The following is a 20,824-nucleotide window of genomic DNA, read 5'->3' as shown; positions in this document are numbered from 1 at the left end:
TCGATGCTAGGAAGAAACTGCATCAACTAACGAGCAAAATAACCAGTTAATATCATAATGACAGGATCAAGTTCACACATAACAATATTAACCTTAAATGTAAATGGACTAAATGGTCCAATTAAAAGACACAGACTGGCAAATTGGATAAATAGTCAAGACCCATCAGTTTGTTGTATTGAGGAGTCAGGAGACCCATCTCACGTGCAGAGACACACATAGGCTCAAAATAAAGGAATGGAGGAAGATCTACCAAGCAAATGGAGAACAAAAAAAAAGCAGGGGTTGCAATACTAGTCTCTGATAAAACAGACTTTAAACCATCAAAGATCAAAAGAGACAAAGAAGGCCACTACATAATGGTAAAGGGATCAATTCAACAGGAAGAGCTAGCTATCCTAAATATACATGCACCCAATACAGGAGCACCCAGATTCATAAAGCAAGTCCTTAGAGACTTACAAAGAGACTTAGACTCCCATACAATAATAACGGGAGACTTCAACACCCCACTGTCAATATTAGAGAGATTAATGAGGCAGAAAGTTAACAAGGATATCCAGGAATTGAACTCAACTCTGCACCAAGCAGACCTAATAGACATCTACAGAACTCTCCACCCCAAATCAACAGAATATACATTCTTCTCAGCACCACATCCCACTTATTCCAAAATTGACCATATAATTGGAAGTAAAGCACTCCTCAGCAAATGTACAAGAACAGATATTATAACAAACTGTCTCTCAGACCACAGTCCAATCAAACTAGAGCTCAGGACTAAGAAACTCAATCAAAACCATTCAACTACATGGAAACTGAACAACCTGCTCCTGAATGACTACTGGGTACATAACAAAATGAAGGCAGAAATAAAGATGTTCTTTGAAACCAATGAGAACAAAGATACAACATACCACAATCTCTGGAACTCATTTAAAGCAGTGTGTAGAGGGAAATTTATAGCACTAAATGCTCACAAGAGAAAGCTGGAAAGATCTAAAATTGACATTCTAACTTCACAGTTAAAAGAACTAGAGAAGCAAGAGCAAACACATTCAAAAGCTAGTAGAAGGCAAGAAATAACTAAGATCAGAGCAGAACTGAAGGAGATAGAGACACAAAAAACCCTCCAAAACATCAATGAATCCAGGAGTTGGCTTTTTGAAAACATCAACAAAATTGATAGACCGCTAGCAAGACTAATAAAGAGGAAAAGAGAGAAGAATCAAATAGATGCAATAAAAAATGATAAAGGGGATATCACCACCGACCCCACAGAAATACAAACTACCATCAGAGAATACTATAAACACCTCTACACAAATAAACTAGAAAATCTAGAAGAAATGGATAATTTCCTGGACACTTACACTCTCCCAAGACTAAACCAGGAAGAATTTGAATCCCTGAATAGACCAATAGTAGGCTCTGAAATTGAGGCAATAATTAATAGCCTACCAACCAAAAAAAGTCAAGGACAAGATGGATTCACAGTTGAATTCTACCAGATGTACAAGGAGGAGCTCGTACTATTCCTTCTGAAAGTATTCCAATCCATAGAAAAAGAGGGAATCCTCCCTAACTCATTTTATGAGGCCAACATCATCCTGATACCAAAGCCTAGCAGAGACACAACAAGACAAGAGAATTTTAGACCAACATCCCTGATGAACATTGATGCAAAAATCCTCAATAAAATACTGGCAAACTGAATCCAGCAGTACATCAAAAAGCTTATCCACAATGATCAAGTGGGCTTCATCCCTGGGATGCAAGGCTGGTTCAACATATGCAAATCAATAAACGTAATCCAGCATAAAAACAGAACCAAAGACAAAAACTACATGATTATCTCAATAGATGCAGAAAAGGCCTTTGACAAATTTCAACAGCACTTCATGCTAAAAACTCTCAATAAATTCAGTAATGATGGAATGTATCTCAAAAGAATAAGAGCTATTTATGACAAACCCACAGCCAATATCATACTGAATGGGCAAAAACTGGAAGCATTCCCTTTGAAAACTGGCACAAGACAGAGATGCCCTCTCTCACCACTCCTATTCAACATAATGTTGGAAGTTCTGGCTAGGGCAATCAGGCAAGAGAAAGAAATAAGGGTATTCAATTAGGAAAAGAAGAAGTCAAATTGTCCCTGTTTGCAGATGACATGATTGCATATTTAGAAAACCCCATCATCTCAGCCCAAAATCTCCTTAAGCTGATAAGCAACTTCAGCAAAGTCTCAGGATACAAAATCAATGTGCAAAAATCACAAGCATTCCTATACACCAGTAACAGACAAACAGAGAACCAAATCATGAATGAACTTCCATTCACAATTGCTTCAAAGAGAATAAAATACCTAGGAATACAACTTACAAAGGATGTAAAGGACCTCTTCAAGGAGAACTACAAACCACTGCTCAGTGAAATAAAAGAAGACACAAACAAATGGAAGAACATACCATGCTCATGGATAAGAAGAATCAATATCGTGAAAATGGCCACACTGCCCAAGGTAATTTATAGATTCAATGCCATCCCCATCAAGCTACCAATGAGTTTCTTCACAGAATTGGAAAAAACTGATTTAAAGTTCATATGGAACCAAAAAAGAGCCCGCATTGCCAAGACAATCCTAAGTCAAAAGAACAAAGCTGGAGGCAGCATGCTACCTGACTTCAAACTATACTACAAGGCTACAGTAACCAAAACAGCATGGTACTGGTACCAAAACAGAGACATAGACCAATGGAACAGAACAGAATCCTCAGAAATAATACCACACATCTACAGCCATCTGATCTTTGACAAACCTGACAAAAACAAGAAATGGGGAAAGGATTCCCTATTTAATAAATGGTGATGGGAAAATTGGCTAGCCATAAGTAGAAAGCTGAAACTGGACCCTTTCCTTACTCCTTATACGAAAATTAATTCAAGATGGATTAGAGACTTAAATGTTAGACCTAATACCATAAAAACCCTGGAAGAAAACCTAGGTAATACATTCAGGACATAGGCATGGGCAAGGACTTCATGTCTAAAACACCAAAAGCAATGGCAACAAAAGCCAAAATTGACAAATGGGATCTCATTAAACTAAAGAGCTTCTGCACAGCAAAAGAAACTACCATCAGAGTGAACAGGCAACCTACAGAATGGGAGAAAATTTTTGCAATCTACTCATCTGACAAAGGGCTAATATCCAGAACCTACGAAGAACTCAGTCAAATTTACAAGAGAAAAACAAACAACCCCATCAAAAAGTGAGCAAAGAATATGAACAGACATTTCTCAAAAGAAGACATGCATACAGCCAACAGACACATGAAAAAATGCTTGTCATCACTGGCCATCAGAGAAATGCAAATCAAAAGGACAATGAGATACCATCTCATACCAGTTAGAATGGCGATCATTAAAAAGTTAGGAAACAACAGGTGCTGGAGAGGATGTGGAGAAATAGGAACACTTTTACACTGTTGGTGGGATTGTAAACTAGTTCAACCATTATGGAAAGCAGTATGGCGATTCCTCAAGGATCTAGAACTAGAAGTACCATATGACCCAGCCATCCCATTACTGGGTATATAACCAAAGGATTATAAATCATGCTGCTGTAAAGACACATACACACGTATATTCATTGCGGCACTATTCACAATAGTAAAGACTTGGAATCAACCTAAATGTCCATCAGTGACAGACTGGATTAAGAAAATGTGGTACATATACACCATGGAATACTATGCAGCCATCAAAAAGGATGAGTTTGTGTCCTTTGTAGGGACATGGATGCAGTTGGAAACCATCATTCTCAGCAAACTATCGCAAGAACAGAAAACCAAACACTGCATGTTCTCACTCATAGGTGGGAACTGAACAATGAGATCACTTGGACCCAGGAAGGGGAACATCACACACCGGGGCCTATCATGGGGAGGGGGGAGGGGGGAGGGATTGCATTGGGAGTTATACCTGATGTAAATGACGAGTTGATGGGTGCAGCACACCAACATGGCACAAGTATACATATGTAACAAACCTGCACGTTATGCACATGTACCCTACAACTTAAAGTATAATAATAATAAATAAATTTTTAAAAAAAATGAAAAAGAGGTTATCAATATAGATCCTACAAACATTAAAACATTAAAAGATAATAAACAATATTCTCAAAAACAACTTTATACTACCAAATATGAAAACTTTGATGAAATAGAACATTTCCTTGAAAAACACATCCTTCAAAAATTGAGAATGAAACAGAAAATCTGAACAACCCTATAACTATTTTAAAAATTGAATTTGTTATCAGAACACTTTCTATAAAGAACTCCAGGTTCAGATGGTTTCACTGGTATATTCTAAATCAATCTTATATAAATTTTATTTCTGAAAATAGAGAAGAGGGGACACTTTTCAACTCATTAGATAAGGTCATTCCAAAGTTTGGCAAGGATTACAAACGCAAAAAGGAAATTGCAGACCAATACCTTTCATGAAAATGAATGCAAATATACTTAATAAAATTAGCAAATTAGACCTGGCAATTATTACCAAATAGGGCTAACCCCAATATTGCAAGGCTGGTTTAATATTTGAGAATCAACATAATCCATCCCATTAATAGAATAAAAATTAAAACTACATGATCATTTTAATAGACATAGAAAGGCATTTGACAAAAAAATTATTTTTTAATTTTAGAAAACACCCAGAAAACCAGGAATAGAAGAAAATTTTATCAGTCTAATAAAAGGGATCTAAGAAAAGCCTATAGCTGATATCATATTTAATGGTAAAATATTAACCACTTTCTTCCTAACAAGACCAAGGGAAGAATACCCAGTCGTTTTACTTCTAGTCAACATATGGAGGTTCTAGCTGTTGTAAAGGGCCAACAAAAAGAAATAACAAGTAAAAAGATTGACAGAAAGAAGTAAAATTGTTTTTATTTGCAAAAAACATAATTATTAGTACAAAAAATTCTAATAATTACTGAACTAATAAGTGATATTAAAGTTGTGGGATAAAAGGTTGAGATAGATACCAACCATCTTTCTTTAACTGATATTTGTATGTATAATGTCTTTCATATACTAACATAAAACAACTGAAAACTAAAAATTTTTAAATCCAATTGCAATGCCACTGAAAAGTATGAAATATCAAGGAATAGATTTAACAGAAAATGGAAACAAGATCTCTAGATTTAAAACTACAGAACATTGTTGAGAAAAATTAATGACCTGAAGAAATGAAGAGATGTTCCATGTTCGGAGATTGTAAAACTCAATATTGTTATGACATCAGTTCCTCCCCAAAATGATCTATAGATTCAAAAGAATCATATTTGTAATCCCAACAGAGTTTTAAAATAGATTTTGACAAACTGATCGTAGAGTTTTTGCAGAAAGGATAGAGGACCAAGACAGCCTCAAGTGATCTTGCAAAATAATATCTAAGTTGGAGGACTTACAGCTATCTGACTTCAAGAATTACTGACAAGTACGAATCTCAGGATAGTGTCGATCTTAAGGATCAACAAACAAATCAAAGGAAAAGAAGGGAGAGCCTAGCAACAGACACATATATTTAAAGACTATCTCATTTTTTGAAAACTCTCCAAAATAATCCAATGGAGAACAGATATAGTCTTTTTGACAAATAGAACTGGACTAGCTAGATGTCTTTGTGGGGAAAAAAAAATGACATTCAATACCTTACACCATACACGAAAATTGATTCAAAATGGACCATAGACCTAAATGTAAAGGCTAAGGCCATAAGAAAATACATAATAGCTTTCATATTTGCGAGTATGTATGCAAAGGTTTCTAAAGTTATAGAAATAAATAATCATGAAAGAAAAATATTAATGAATTAGACTTCATCAAAATTAAAACCTTACCCTCATGAAAAGATACCACTAAGAACAAGAATGACATTCACAGACATAAAGAACATATTCAAAAAACCTTTATCTGACAAATTGCTTGCACCTGACATATATCAAGAATTGTTACTACTAAAGAATAAGACAAGTATTTCAATTGTGTAAATGGGCAAATTTAAAACAGATACTTCAGAAAAGATGTAGAAATGACCAGTAAGTTCATGAAAAAGTGCCTAACATCATGGCGATCAGCAAAATCCAAAGGAAAACCAAACAAGATAGCACCACATGGCCACAAGGATGGCTAAAACTAAAAAAATCAGTAACACCAAATACTGGTGAAGATGAGGAACAACTGGAATTCTTACATATTGATGATGGGAGTGTTAACTAGAATAACCACCTTGCAAAATGGACTGACAGTTTCTGACAAAACTAAGCATACACCTATTCTACGACCCAACAACTTCACCCTTAGGTATATATCCAAAAGAAATGAAAACAAGCATGCTAAAAGCAGTTTTGTTCATAAAAGCCTAAATCTGGAAATAGCCTAAATCTGGAAATAGCCTACATGTCAATGAATAAACAAATGGGTGCCAAATTCATACAATAGAATGCTATGCAGTATTTTTTTTATAAAAGACAGCTGATGCATACACCAATTTGGAGGAATCTCAAAAACGATGCTGAGTGAAAAAATGCCTATGCAAAAGAATACAATGTGTTCGATCCCATTCATACGAATTTCTAGAACAGCAAGCCTCATCTATGGTAGAAAAGAATCATTACAGTGATTACCACTGGGTGTTAAAGATGGAGATTAACTGGGAAGAAGTAGGAGAAACTTCCTCGGGTAAAAATAATATTTTTTTTAGATAAACCGAGGTGTACGTTTTCCAAAAGTCAAATCTAGTGTGTACTTAAGATTTGTAAATATATCTGTAAATTATACATTAAAATTACATAAATATTATTATATAACATGATATATATTATAATATAGTTTGGATATTTATTCCCACAAACCTCATGTTGAAATTTGGTACCCACTATTAGAGGTGGGGCCTAATAGGAGTTATTGGGTCATGGGGGGCAGATTTCTGAGTATATGAATTTCCTTCCTTGAGGTGGGAGGGTGAGAAAGTTGTCGCTCTATTTGTTTCTGAGAGAGCTCGTTGGTAAAAGGAGCCTGGCACTTCTCTTCCCTCTCACTTCCTCTCCCGTCCTGTGATCTCTACACAGCTCCATTCACCTTCTGCCATGAGTAGAAGCAGCCTGAGGCCCTCCCTAGATGCAGATGCCCAAACTTGAACTTTTCCAGACATCAGAATCATCAGCCAAAGTCTTTTCTCTTTATAAATTACCCAGCCTCAGACATTCCTTTGCAGTAACACTAAAAAGGCTAAGACAAGCAATACTTTAAATTATTTAGCATGTATTATTACTAATATAATGTGAAATACAACATTATTTCAGGATAGTTGGAGAGGGAGAAAGATTTGCAAAGCAGACAACACAATATCTGTTCCATGAGGTTCTTAAGTTTAGGTGAACATCAAAAGCTCAGATCTGTGAGATACACAAGAACATGTGTTATATTTGATATGTAGTTATATAAATTATAATACTTGTCTAAAACAAAAATTATACACAAATATTGAACTCTAATTAATGAGTGTTAATTCTTATTTAGTCAAATGTCTGCAATTTACTCTGATGGATAGAAGGAACAAGAGATGAGTACATGCGATAAAACAGGTATACTAAAGTGTTAATGGTAGAATTTCAGTTGTGAGTCTATAGATATTTACCGTGAAGTTTTGTCAACTTTGTCACATCCTTGAAGCTTTTCAAATTAAAAATATTAGATATTTTTATGAAGCACATATTTTTGTGGAGATTTATGCATCTATATGTGTGTATTTGTACACAGGTACGCATGCATGTATGTGTGCTAAACAAAATCTAAGGACCTCAATGACAAAGTATAATAAAACTTTTGTGGCCATGTTCCATATCATTAAAGCCTCAAATCCTCGTATTAAATACAGAAACGTCTTTTAAAACAACTTTGGCCCTGTCCAAAACATCTTCCTTTAGCCATCTGGACAGGGAGGATGTTGATTCTGAAGTGTACCTGCTCTGGGCACCTCACTCTGCAAAGAGAAGTCTCACCTCATCATCAGTTGAAATTCAAAGTATGCAAATATTTTACTAACAATAAGTTAGCTTTTTTTCCCCTACTGCTGCTAGGGGAAAAAAAATGACCCATCCATTGAAAGATACATTTATGCTTGGATCCAGCCAGACTATCATGGATCTAAAGATATTTGTATCAAAATAGTAAATACAGTATTGTTGGATTCTTCCTAGAACTGACGTGATGGTCTACAGGGCACTGAAGGACATTATAAGAAATGTGTATGGAACTCAGTATTGTAAATATTAAAAGGATGTTGCTAATACCATAGTCCAATATCATTCCATGTCCTCATTATATAAGAATGAGAAGTATCCATTTCATTGTTTTCAGTATCAGGAAAAGTTTTACTTACCCTGAGTGACCAGCATATTTATACATGGATGGCGTGACTATTACACTCATGCCATCTCAGTTTGCTGCAAGGAAACTCAGAGCCAAATTCGCAACGCACCACTAGAAGTGACCCTTAGATAAACATCCTAGAATCATAAAATTCCCGTGCCCTTATTTCCTCTTCCCCATATTTTCCACCTGAATATTTCGTTCACTGTGATGGTTTGTATCTTTTCTAAAATTATTTTTTAACTCAAATTAGCACCTATGACAGTTTTTGTCATTAATATAATTAGTGATCATGATCTATTTTATCACCAGCATCCCTCTGTTTAACTATATATCTTTGGCATTATGTTTATGCCTACAAAAAAACTTTATGCAGCCCTTTTAAGTAATTAAAATAAATCATATAGAGGACTTATTGTAAGGAAAGAAGCAGGGAGAAAGAAAATCAGCAAGGGAAAGCAAGGAACATTACAAAATTCCGCCCCATCAGAAAAAATATGTAAAATATTAATAAAATGTCACTCTTTGCTGACTCAAATCCAGCGAAATACAAATTCATGTCAGCACCCGCATTCAGCAACCTATTGATCCAATGTCTCCAAAACAAATACACAAAGTGGATTTAAGGCTTACTAATAATGAGTGTTAGTCATCAGATATCATATAGCTCTTACCAACCAGGTTTGTGGATTGTTGTTTTAAGGGAAAAAAGTAGTCACCTCACACCTTTTCTTCCGTACAATGAATAGAAGAAGGAAAATATTTTTGCCACAAACTCTACATGGATTATGGGATAGATATTATGCCGTCAGAATCAAGAAATTACAAGTAGAAATCACAGCATAAGAGATTTTTTATGATGCCCCAAAATAACCATTTTGTAAACATAAACATACTTGTTTAGCAATAATACTTTGAGTGCCTATTATTCATACAATACTACATTATTTCAGGGTCGTTGGAGAGGAAGAAAGGTTTGCAAAGTAGACGACACAGTATTTGTTCCATGAGGTTCTTAAGTTTAGGTGAACATCTGAAGCCCAGATCTGTGAGATGCCTGAGAGCACTAGTAGAAGAGGGACAATCGCAGGGACCACTGTGAGCTCCATGTTTCACATTCAAGTTCTACAGGGAAGTGGCGAAGGGATCCCATGACTGTGAGGGTGCAATGGGCCCCTGGGAGACTTGCCTCAGGCCATGTCCTGGGGTTTTTAAAGCCTTGTGGCAGATGTGCTGGTGAGCAACACGCAGCAGTTCCATCAGGACAGAGTGACTCACCAGAATATGGAAAAAACATGTTTCACAACTTAAGAGTGAATAAAGCTGTGGCTACGCTTCTCTACCCTGTATAACCAGTGTGGGTCAGGTATTTCAGTATGGAATACATGCTTTTATGTACACATCAAGCAATTTTCATCTAGCTTTAGTCACCAAGTGTAAGCAATACTGAGGCTTTTAACAAGGTAATATACACTAAATTTCCTTTCAAAGTAAGCACAGACTAATCAAAAAATAACAAGGAGAGGGCGAAGCATCCCAAACTAAACATAATTAATCTTACACTAGAAAGTAAGACCATTTTTTTACACAGGCAGTAAAACTCTAAGATGTTCTCATCCATTTGTGTCAGAAAGAAAATGACAAGCAAAAAAAGAAGAATTGTTAGCAATGAAAACACAGCAATACTTTCATCTGAATTTTGAATTAAAAAGCCAACATATAATTTCTTTAAAATTGTTTAAATTCTTACTTGTAAAAGCAGTTGGAAAATGCGCTCCAAACCAGCTGAAGGGAAACGTCGTCTGACAGTTTTGAAGAACTCACATCTAAAACCTTGACACATACAAAGCATTAAAAAAAAAAAAGGAAAGAAAACTTTCCACAAACTTTGAAGCCACGTGACTCCAACTTTAGTCCCCGTAGCAACTTCTCCTTTTCCCCTGTTTGTCCATATTCAAAACTTTCATGCTAATGTATACAGATTTACCTATTATATGCAGGGGATTTGCATTTAGTTCTCTGTGTAAGACTGAATCACAAATTAAGTAATATCTTTTTGTGAAAAATTGAACTTTTTTATGACCTTCTTAATTACTGTAAAGACTACAGCCTATTATCTTATGGAGTGACTGAGACTATTTTAATTGCTCTTTGACCTCTTTGCTATGTGTTTCACCTAATTCATCAGAAGCTGTCATGGTTCAATGGTATAAACAATAAACAAAAATCCAGGAGGGGAAATGTAAGAGAGAGACTCTGGCACAGGCATATCTGCAGCCTCAGAGTAGTACCTTCTGCAGGGGCTGCCAGAGTCCATCAGAGAAAACATGCCACAGGGGTCTTATACAAAGCACTATTTGGTGTGGCGTTTGACATTTTACATTACTTTAGTTATGTACCTATAACTAGAAAAGCAAATTCCACACATACATTACTGACTTTAAATATTTGGGATCCAAATGAACTAGGTGGGATAAATCTTTTTTTAGAAGTTACCATTCATGAAAAACAAATACAAACAAAAGCAAGCAAACAAACAAAAGCCCATGTCTAAGTCTTAGAATTGGGTTCAACACTTCTCAGACTAGGTTTACCTGTGCCAAACTTTGATTAATATAGGAAGTTCCTTCTCTCTCATTTTACAAAAGACCAATATTGCTGTTGTATAATTAAGTGAATAACAGAGAGAGAGAGAAAAAAAGCTTTAGACAGTTCTTTTGTTAACTAAAAGCTTCAGGAGTATTCCTGCCAATAACTCTGACAATGTAAATGAAGATTATTGGCACAATCCAAATTGATCAAAATGTGCAAGAAGTTTCTTGGGGGAGAAAGTTAAAGATAAGTCTTCCCTTAGCTTTTGTTTTAAAGCACAAAATTTTTGTTTATAAACCAAGCCCCAATTTTTCAAATAAATAATGGAGCGAAATGGCATATATTTATCAACATCTCTAGTGACATTTACTGACCATTTATTTTTTAAATATCTAAGATTGCTTTTCTAGAATGGTTAAAAAACTGTGTCAAAGTTGTTTTTCAAAAATCATTTTGAGAAACTGTGCTTTAAATACAGCAATAACAGGCAAACAAATTTGAAGGTACTGAAAAGCTAAACTAAAGCATTCAGTCTTGAGACCATCTCATTGGATTCCATGTTATTCAAGATAGCCATCAAGGTTGAGCCAATTTCAACTATGTAATTCCTAAGAAAACGGCAATAGAAAAATATCCATCACCAATTTCAGTCATTTGATGCAACTTTCATCCAAAGGCAAGATTTTTTTGGTCAAAAATACAGTCATAATTTCAACATTGTCCTTGTCTATGAAATTTGGAAAATAACAATACATGTTATTATTAAAGCTTAGGACAGGTGTTCAGAGTGAGTTTTATTATGAAACAGTTTGGTGCTAGCTCTAGATAGTATTAATATCTGTAACCAAATATATTTGAAAAGCAAATACCCAGCACCCTGCTGCTATAGAAATAAAGCAAATAATAACAAAAGGTGGGGTTCTGTCTCATTACATCTTAGGCTAGCTCTTGAAAACACCATATTTCTGCTTCAAGCAACAATCAAAAAGAGTGGAAAAGTAACTGAACTTTTATAAAACTTTAAAATTCAACTTTCATAGCACTTCATGGTAAGATTCAAATCAGTTCACATATTATTTAAAATTGTGATAAGTGGCTTAAAATTCTAAATGATGCTTAAAACGTCTTTTGAAATGTCTATTACATTAGAATTTTTCAGTGGATAACTTAAGTGCTGCTTTAGAATCAAGGAACAATACCTTGAGGTGTGTTAAACTTTGAAAATTTACTTGGAACCCAAGTGCATTAATAAAACAAAATCCAAACTAGCAGTCAAATCAGGTAGAGCAAGACTCCAGCAGTTTCAAAAACATTTGCATGAGAACTTTGCATTTGTTAACATGAACAAAATTGTCCTTTCAGCCACGTGGTTAGGAAAGAGAATTCCATCATGAGCAAGAAAATAAGTATTAAACCAGAGAGTAAAACTGAACCTTAATCATACTTATTTGATTTGGTTCAAGAGCATTCTAAACAATGACTACTTTCATAGAGACATTTTGAAATCTTCAGACCCTAAGGAAGTAAAAAATCAACATAATGACACCCACATAAATTTAAACAAGTTAAACATAAAACAACGTATCTGATCTTTTAGTACAGCAGTCCCCAGTCTTTCTGGCACCAGGGACTGGTTGTGTGGAAGACAATTTTTTCACAGATGGGGTGGCAGAGGGGATGGTTTTGGGATGATTCAAGTGCATTACATGTATTGTGCACTTTACTTCTGTTATTATTACATTGTAATATATGATGAAATAATTCTGTAACTCACCATAATGTAGACTCAGTGGGAGCTCTGAGCTTGTTTTTCTGCCACTAGAGAGTCCCATCTGGGGGCGATGGGAGACAATGACAGATCATCGCGCGTTAGATTCTCATAAGGAGCAGGCAACCCAGATCCCTCACATGTGCAGTTCACAATAGGGTTTGTGCTTCCACGAGAATCTAATGCCACCGCTGATCTGACAGGAGGCAGAGCCCAGGCAGTAATGCTCACTTGCCTGCTGCTCACTTCCTGTCATGCGGCCCAGTTCCTAACGGGCCACGGCCCAGTATCAGTCCATAGCCCAGGGGTTGGGGACCCCTGTTCTAGTATACTGCACACATTTTTTTTAACACTTGGTATAATTGCCACTAACTCACTTACCTAACAGACCATAACCTGTGTTATGCTTTCCCCAGTTGTTGAAATGCTGTAGAGAGTAAGTACTGCCACATTTTAGAGGAAGAGCAAGCCCTCACTGAAGGGAAGGCTTGCAGAAGGTTCTTGACACGTGCTGGTGGAATGAGTGATGGTGCGGATGGCTGAACCCTACCTTGTGATTATGTAGGAAAGCAACACAGCCTCTCATGCGTATGTCAGAGCACAACACAGGCTATTTGGTTTCCTTACTTGAGGCCTCCATGTTATCAAATCCAGAAACAACTTTGAAAATGTCACTCTTAGCATGATTTCAATAGTATAAATACCAAAATGTCAGCAGTCTACCCAGTGATGGACAAGGTAAAGATTATGTTCATTTCCTCAATGCTGGTTGGGTTACTGACTCTCACAGGATCTGACCTAAATGTCTATCCATGAGGTACACAGATATATATATATTTTTTTTTTTGGTCTTTGATGTTTCTTAGTTCCTTAATATACATAAAGAAGTGAAAGTAGTTCAGTGTTGAGGAAGTAGTTCATTATTGACTTCAATTAGGATAGGGTTGTTAAACTTCATTGCTTGTGGTTCTAGTGTTTAAAAGTGGTAATTGGTATAACAGTACACTGCAGTGTTTTGGTAATTTTCACAGTAATATGCCACTCTCATCCCTGTTCCTGCATGACCTGTGGTGGTTAATAGCATCATTATGGATCTAGGAAGAGCCACCCTTCTTTTTCCTTTTTACACAACACTGTGTTGGCCAGACAATCTCACAAATTTCATCCATGAAACACATTTATCCAAATTTATTTCCTCTCTCTTAACTACCTTGATTCAAGCCCTCAAAATCTTTTGCCAAGACTTTGTAATTTACCTGCTGACCTCTTCACATTTCAACCCTCCTGCCACTGGAGCAAACAAGGATGCAGGCAGGCCACTCATCTAAGGAATCAGATCCGCACTTTTTAAACTTTTGGTAAATGTACTGCATAATGTGGAACCAGTTCACTTTTGTAGGCTCATCTTTTCACTACATCCCGGCTCTGAGCACTCACAGCACCTTGATCCCAAACACTTTATACCTGTCTGTGTGTGTGTCATTTGAGGGCCTTACACAAAATAAAACTTTGCTTGATACATATGCAAGACATTTACTTCTGCTTCAAAATAATGGAGCAAATAAAGTGAAAGCTACATACAGCACTAAGTATAACACAGTATAACATTTCTAAATAGTTTATAACAACTTAGACTGGAGAGACAGTGATACATTGGGTGATTTTCATAAATGTTTCTCTTATTTTGGTTCATAAAGCCTACTCTTTATTTGTCCTAAAGGGATATTTTCAGAGCAAAGAACAAGACAAAATGAGTTTAAGTTGCACTCAAAAATGCATTTGGGGCCAGGCACAGTGGCTCATACCTGTAATCCCAGCAATTTGGGAGGCCAAGGTAGGCAGATTCCTTGAGTACAGGAGTTCAAGACCAGCCTGGGCAACATGGTGAAACCCAATTTCTACAAAGTACAAAAATTAGCTGGGCATGGTGGTGCACACCTATAGGCCCAGCTGCTCAGGAGGCTGAGGGGGCAGATCACCTGAGCCCAGGACACGGAGGCTGCAGTGAGCTGTACTCACAACACTACACTCCAGCATGGGTGAAAGAGTGAGACCCTGTCTCAAAAAAAAAAAAGCAGTTGGGCTGGGCATGGTGGCTCCTACCTGTAATCGCAGCCACTAGGGAGGCTGAGGCAGGAGGATTACTTGAGGCCAGGAGTTTGAGACCAGCATGGGCAGCATAACAAGACCCCCATCTCTATTAACCAGGCATAGTAGTGTGTGCTGATAGTCCCAGCTACTCAAGAGGCTGAGGCAAGAGGATCACTTGAGCCCCAGGAGTTTGAAACTGCGGTGAGCTATCATTGTACCACTGCACTCCAGCCTGAGGGACAGAGTGAGAACTTGTCTCTTAAAAAAAAAAAAAAAAAAGAAAAGAAAGGAAAGAAAGACATGCAGTTGATCAGAAGGAAGAACATTCAAGAATCAACATTCAATAGTGAGTTCATCAATACTGAACAGTGAAATTAATAAAAATAAAAACTCATAAGTAATATAATAAACCGGGACAGCATTCTACCAAACAATTACATATCAAATTCAGAATAGAAAATTATCAACAAACTTTAGGGTGAAGATTTCTAAGTGGATTTAAGAGATCTTATTGAAAAATGTTTTCCTCAATTTTTTTATTTGTAATTGATATTCGTCATCTTAGGAAGCTGACAAAATCTAAATAATTTTAGGTAACTTACCAAATTGTCTTTTTGTCACTTTCATTTGATAAATAAGTTAGATGCCCAAAATCATAATCAACTAACTGAATCTGTTCAAAAAGCAATTTTATCAATAATAAATTTTTTGCCATTTTATTAACATTTATCAGCACAGGCTAATATTATCAGCCTATATTTGTTCATATTAGCTCATATTTTCAGCATTAGCTAATTTCCAAAAGGAATTAAGTTCTAGTAACAACTCTGAAGTTTGTATTTCCCTGTTTTGTTTTTTATTTGGTTCAATTTTGAATCAAAATTAAACATAAGTTAATTTCAATTTGAAAATGAAACCTGTCTTGCTTGGCACGGCTTTCTTCATTTGATTTATGGTCTCACTAAGTCTGTGATGACGCATACCCTCCATGGAGGTGACTAGGTCAAGCTCCCAGTCATTTTCCAAACTGACTTGAGGAATTTTTAAATGTATCATTTCAGGGAGAGGAATTTTAAATTTGCAATGCAGAGTACAAAAAAAAACACCCTTTTTTATTGTGTTTAATTGTAGTTCTATTGGTTTATAAATTTAAGATAGACAAATCATATTAGTGTGACTAGTCTGTAAATACAAGATTTTTTAAATTACTTTGTGTTGTACCACATTTTAAAAACTTGACAAAATGAATTCTCAGACTATCCTAGCATTTTTCATAATAATTTACACTCTGCCCAACTTGAACTCTACAGGAAATTTTTCTTTACACTTTCATTTTAAAGTGGTTATTTTCCTTAAAGATAAAAACAGGGGGAAAAAAAATAAAAGAAAACAGTGTTTCATGTTTCTCCTGAAATAGCTGAAAACTTAGTCATTTTCCTTAGAAGCCACTTTAATACAGAACAAAAGAAAACTTTGGATTAGACAGATGGCTTTATTGACTGAGGTAAAGTTCACATCTGAGGATCTTGTCCGTCTTGTAAAACTGCATTGTCCACATGAGACTGCCAAGTAGTGTTGTGAGGCGCACAAATACTCACGCTGCGTAAAGGGCTGCCACGGGGTGAGCCTTCCCCCTGCGAAGGTGGCACTCCCGCCCTGCAGCTCCCTCCCTTCTCTGCCAGGCAAGTCCCCTGCGGTGGCCACTGGACAGGAAGCACTCACCACTGCCTGACTTTCCAGGCAAAGGAGATCCTGTAATCAGCGACTCTTTCACTCGTGACAAGCCTGAAAAATCCTCATGACAAACCTGACAGATCGACCTCGCGAGATCCTTCCGTTTACCTCCTCTCCTCCCAGCGGCTCTTTCCTAACAGCCTGGCATTATTTTGCAAGGGGGGCCATTTCTGCTGCTGTAGTGAGAAGTTTTGTTTTTTCCGTTTTTTTTTTTTTTGGTTTTTTGTTTGTTTGTTTTGAGACAGAGTCTCACTCTGTCGCCCAGGCTGGAGTGCAGCGGCGCGATCTCGGCTCACTGCAACCTCTGCCTCCCGGGTTCAAGGGATTCTCCTGCCTCAGCCTCTGGAGTAGCTGGAAATACAGGAGGAGTTTTTAATGACTTCAGACTGAGAGTACCTGGCTACAGCAGCTTCCCCAGTAAGTGAGAAAAGCATTTCTAGAGACCTGACTCTTGTACTGCATTCAGGAAATAGAACAAAAGATTAGTTATGCACATTTGGTGCTGCCCATTTGCTCACAGGCCAACAACTTTCACTGGATGTTCGTCCACATAGAGGCATCTCCCATCGTTTTCTCTCAGCGTCTGTGCGAGCTTGCTCTCCTGTTCATGTAGCAAAACAAACTGACAATTAAGAATCAAACTTTCTCCCTTTCTCAATATCTATTTCTTTAATTATATTGATTTAATTGATACATGCATTTTTAAATTGTGGTTAATTATTTAAGCAGCAATCGTTTCCATTTCTAAATATGCCTATTGGTGGTAGGTGAGCCCTTGTGGGTACTTTTTAAAAGTCATTATTTTTAAGGCAAATTTAAGTTCACAGCAAAACTGAGTGGAAAGTGAAGAGATTTCCCACATACCTCCTGCTTCACACTGCACAGCCTTCCCTGTTACCGATAACCCCCGCAGAGTGGCACATTTGATACAATTGATGAATCTACACTGACACATCATTATCACCCAGAGTCCATGGTTTACATTCGGGTACATCAGGGTGTTGTACACTCCATGAGTTTGAATAAACATATAATGACATGTATCCAACACTCTGCTGTCATGCAAAGTATTTCACCACCCTAAAAATTCTCTGTGCTCTGCCTATTCATCCCTCCCTCCTCCTTAAACCCTAGCAACTACTGATTGTTTTTCCTGTCTCCACAGCTTTGCCTTTTCCAGAAAGTCACATAGTCAGAATCAAAAATTACATAGGCTTTTAGACTGGCTTCGTTCACTTAGCAATCTTCATTCAAGTTTCCTCCACGTATTTTCGTGCCATGATATCTTACTTCTTCTTAGTGCTGAATAGTATTCCAATGTCTACATGTACCGCAGTTTATTTATTCATTCTTCTACTGAAGAACATCTTGGTTGCTTCCAAGTTTGGGCACTCAAGAATAAAGCTGCTGGCCAGGCGCAGTGGCTCACGCCTGTAATCCCAGCACTTTGGGAGGCCAAGGTGGGAGGATCATGAGGTCAGGAGTTCCAGACCAGCCTGGTCAACATGGTGAAACCCCATCTCTAATAAAAATACAAAAATTAGCTGGGCATGGTGGCACGTGCCTGTAATCCCAACTACTTGGGAGGCTGAGGAAAGAGAATCGCTTGACCCCAGTGAGCCGAGATTGCACCACCGCACTCCAGCCTGGGCAACAGAGTGAGACTCCATCTCAAAAAACAAACAAACAAACAAACAAACAAACAAAAAGACTAAAGCTGCTATAAACATCCATGGCAGGTTTTTGTGTGGATATCAAGTTTCCAAGGATCACAATTGTTGGATGATATGGCAAAAGTATGTTTACTCTTATAAGAAACTGCCAAACTGTCTTCCAAAGTGGCTCTACAAGTTTTACGCCCACCAGCAATGAATGAGGGGTCCTGTTGCTCTGCATCCTCACCAGCATTTGTTGTCAGTGTTCTGGATTTTGGCCACTCTAATAAGTGAGTAGTGGGAAGTCACTGTTGTTTAAATTTGCATTTCCCTGATGGCATATGATGTGGAACCCCTATAGGTACAAGGCTTGCATAGTCTCAGCTCATCCTATGGAGTAAGTATCATTTTGATCTTTGTTGCAAAGAGAAGGGAGGACAGTTGGAAAAGGTACATGCGCTGCTCCAGGTCGCACAGCTGGTCTGAATATCCCAGAGTGATTCTGGGAGTCAGCTGGTTTACATCATCTGTTTGCTCATCAAACCTGCTGTGCACAGCAACATGCAGGATACTAACTTGATTCCATACTTAATGCATCAGCAAACACTGTCAGCTCTACCTTAGAAATATCTATGGAATTCAACTCTTTTTCACCATCTCCACTGCCACCAGCCTGGGCCCGGCCATTATGGCCTCTCGCCTGGATTGGAGCAGAAGCCTCCTAACCATCCCGCTAGTGCCTCACCTCTGTGGGTCTACCCTGCACACACCTGCCACAGGAGCCAACAAAGACCCAGCCTGATATCCTCCACTCAGGACCCTCCAGGGGTTGCAAGTACCTTAGGGTGCAGTCCCAAATCTTTGCTGTGCCCTGGAAAGCTCTGTCTGTCTGTCTTGCCCCAACCCCCTCTCCCCTCCTCCCCTCCTGGCAGCTCCTAGAGCAGGTCAGGAGGGTTCCACCTCAGGGCCTTTGCAATCACCCCCGCTCTACCTGGGAGGCCCTTCCTCAGATGTCCCAGTGGCTCACTGCTGCTGCTCATCAGACATCTGCTCCACTGTCGCCTCAGCCCGGCGGCCTTCCTCCAGCACCTGGAAGGAAGGAGCACCCTCTGGGATTAGGCTTTGTTTCTCTTCATAGCAACAGCTCTCCTCTGCACATTAGATGTTCACATGTTTACTGTCTGCTTCTTGAATGGAATGTAAACTCTGAGACACCAGCAATTTCAACTTCTCTGTTCACTGCTGTGTTTCCAGTGCTGAGATGTGTTTGGTACAAGATAGGCCCTCAGTACCAATTAACTGATTGAATGAATGAATCTTCATTTCTGACCTCAGAGAAACTCCAGCAATTTAGTACTTACTTGCTACAGTTTGGACACGGGTGGTTTGTCTCAGCCAGAGCTCCTGTTAAAATTTGGTCCCTGGTGTGGCAGTGCTGGGAGGAGGCGCCTAGTGGGAGGCGTTTGGGCCATGTAGGTGAAACCTTCGTGAGTGGCTTAGTGCTGTTCTCACAGCAGTGAGTGAGTTCTCACTCTGGCAAGACCAGATCGGTTCTCACAAAAATAAATTATTTTGACCTAGCACACGGCCCCCATCAGGAGCTAAGCAGGTACTGGGACAATGCTTCTCATACTTCCAAGCCTGTAGAACTGTGAGCTAAATAAACCTCTTTTCTTTATAAATTATCTAGTCTCAGGATTCTGTTACAGCAACATGAAGTGGACGAAGACACTATTCCAGGCTACACAATACACAATAGTAGAACCCACAATATGTCACCATTATGCCAACCTCGTCCAGAGATCCATGTTTCAAAGATTCTGTGGGACCTGATTAAGTAGCCTGTGGTCAAATAACTTTGGGAAACACTGGCTTAACTGATGTTAAGCAGTTATATTTACTGCAGGACTTCTCAGTGCTTTTAATGTGCTAATACATGTTGATCTTATACAAGAAAAGAACAATACCTGCAGCAAATCCCAAATTGAATTGAACATGGGGCTCCTTTGCCATAGGCAATTAATATTCCAATGCACTCTGCAGAATGCTAAGCTAGTTATTCCAGTGCCTTAATGGTTAAAAAGTGATCATTAGGCTACTTTTTAAAATTTTATTTTATTTTTATTATTTTTTTTAACTTTTATTATTTTTATTTCAATAGTTTTTGGGGAACAGATGGTGTTTTATTGCATGGAAAAGTTCTTTGGTGGTGCTTTCTGAGATTTTGGTACACCAGTCACCTGAACAGTGTACACTGTCCCCAATATATACTCTTTTATTCCTCACTTCCCTTTTACCCTTCCCCCTGAGTTCCCAAAGTCCATTATATCATTATTTTGCCTTTGCATCCTCGTAGCTTAGCTTCTACTTATAAGTGAGAACCTATGATGTTTAGTTTTCCCTTCCTGAGCTATGGGTTTCGTTTTTTTGGTTTTTTTTTTTTTTTTTTTTTTTTTTTTTTTTTGAGACAGAGTCTCGCTCTGTTGCCCAGGCTGGAGTGCAGTGGTGCGATCTCAGCTCACTGC

This window comes from Macaca nemestrina, chromosome 8 (assembly GCF_043159975.1).
Source record: "Macaca nemestrina isolate mMacNem1 chromosome 8, mMacNem.hap1, whole genome shotgun sequence".
NCBI lineage: Eukaryota > Metazoa > Chordata > Mammalia > Primates > Cercopithecidae > Macaca > Macaca nemestrina.
Note: the sequence above shows the minus strand (reverse complement) of the source record.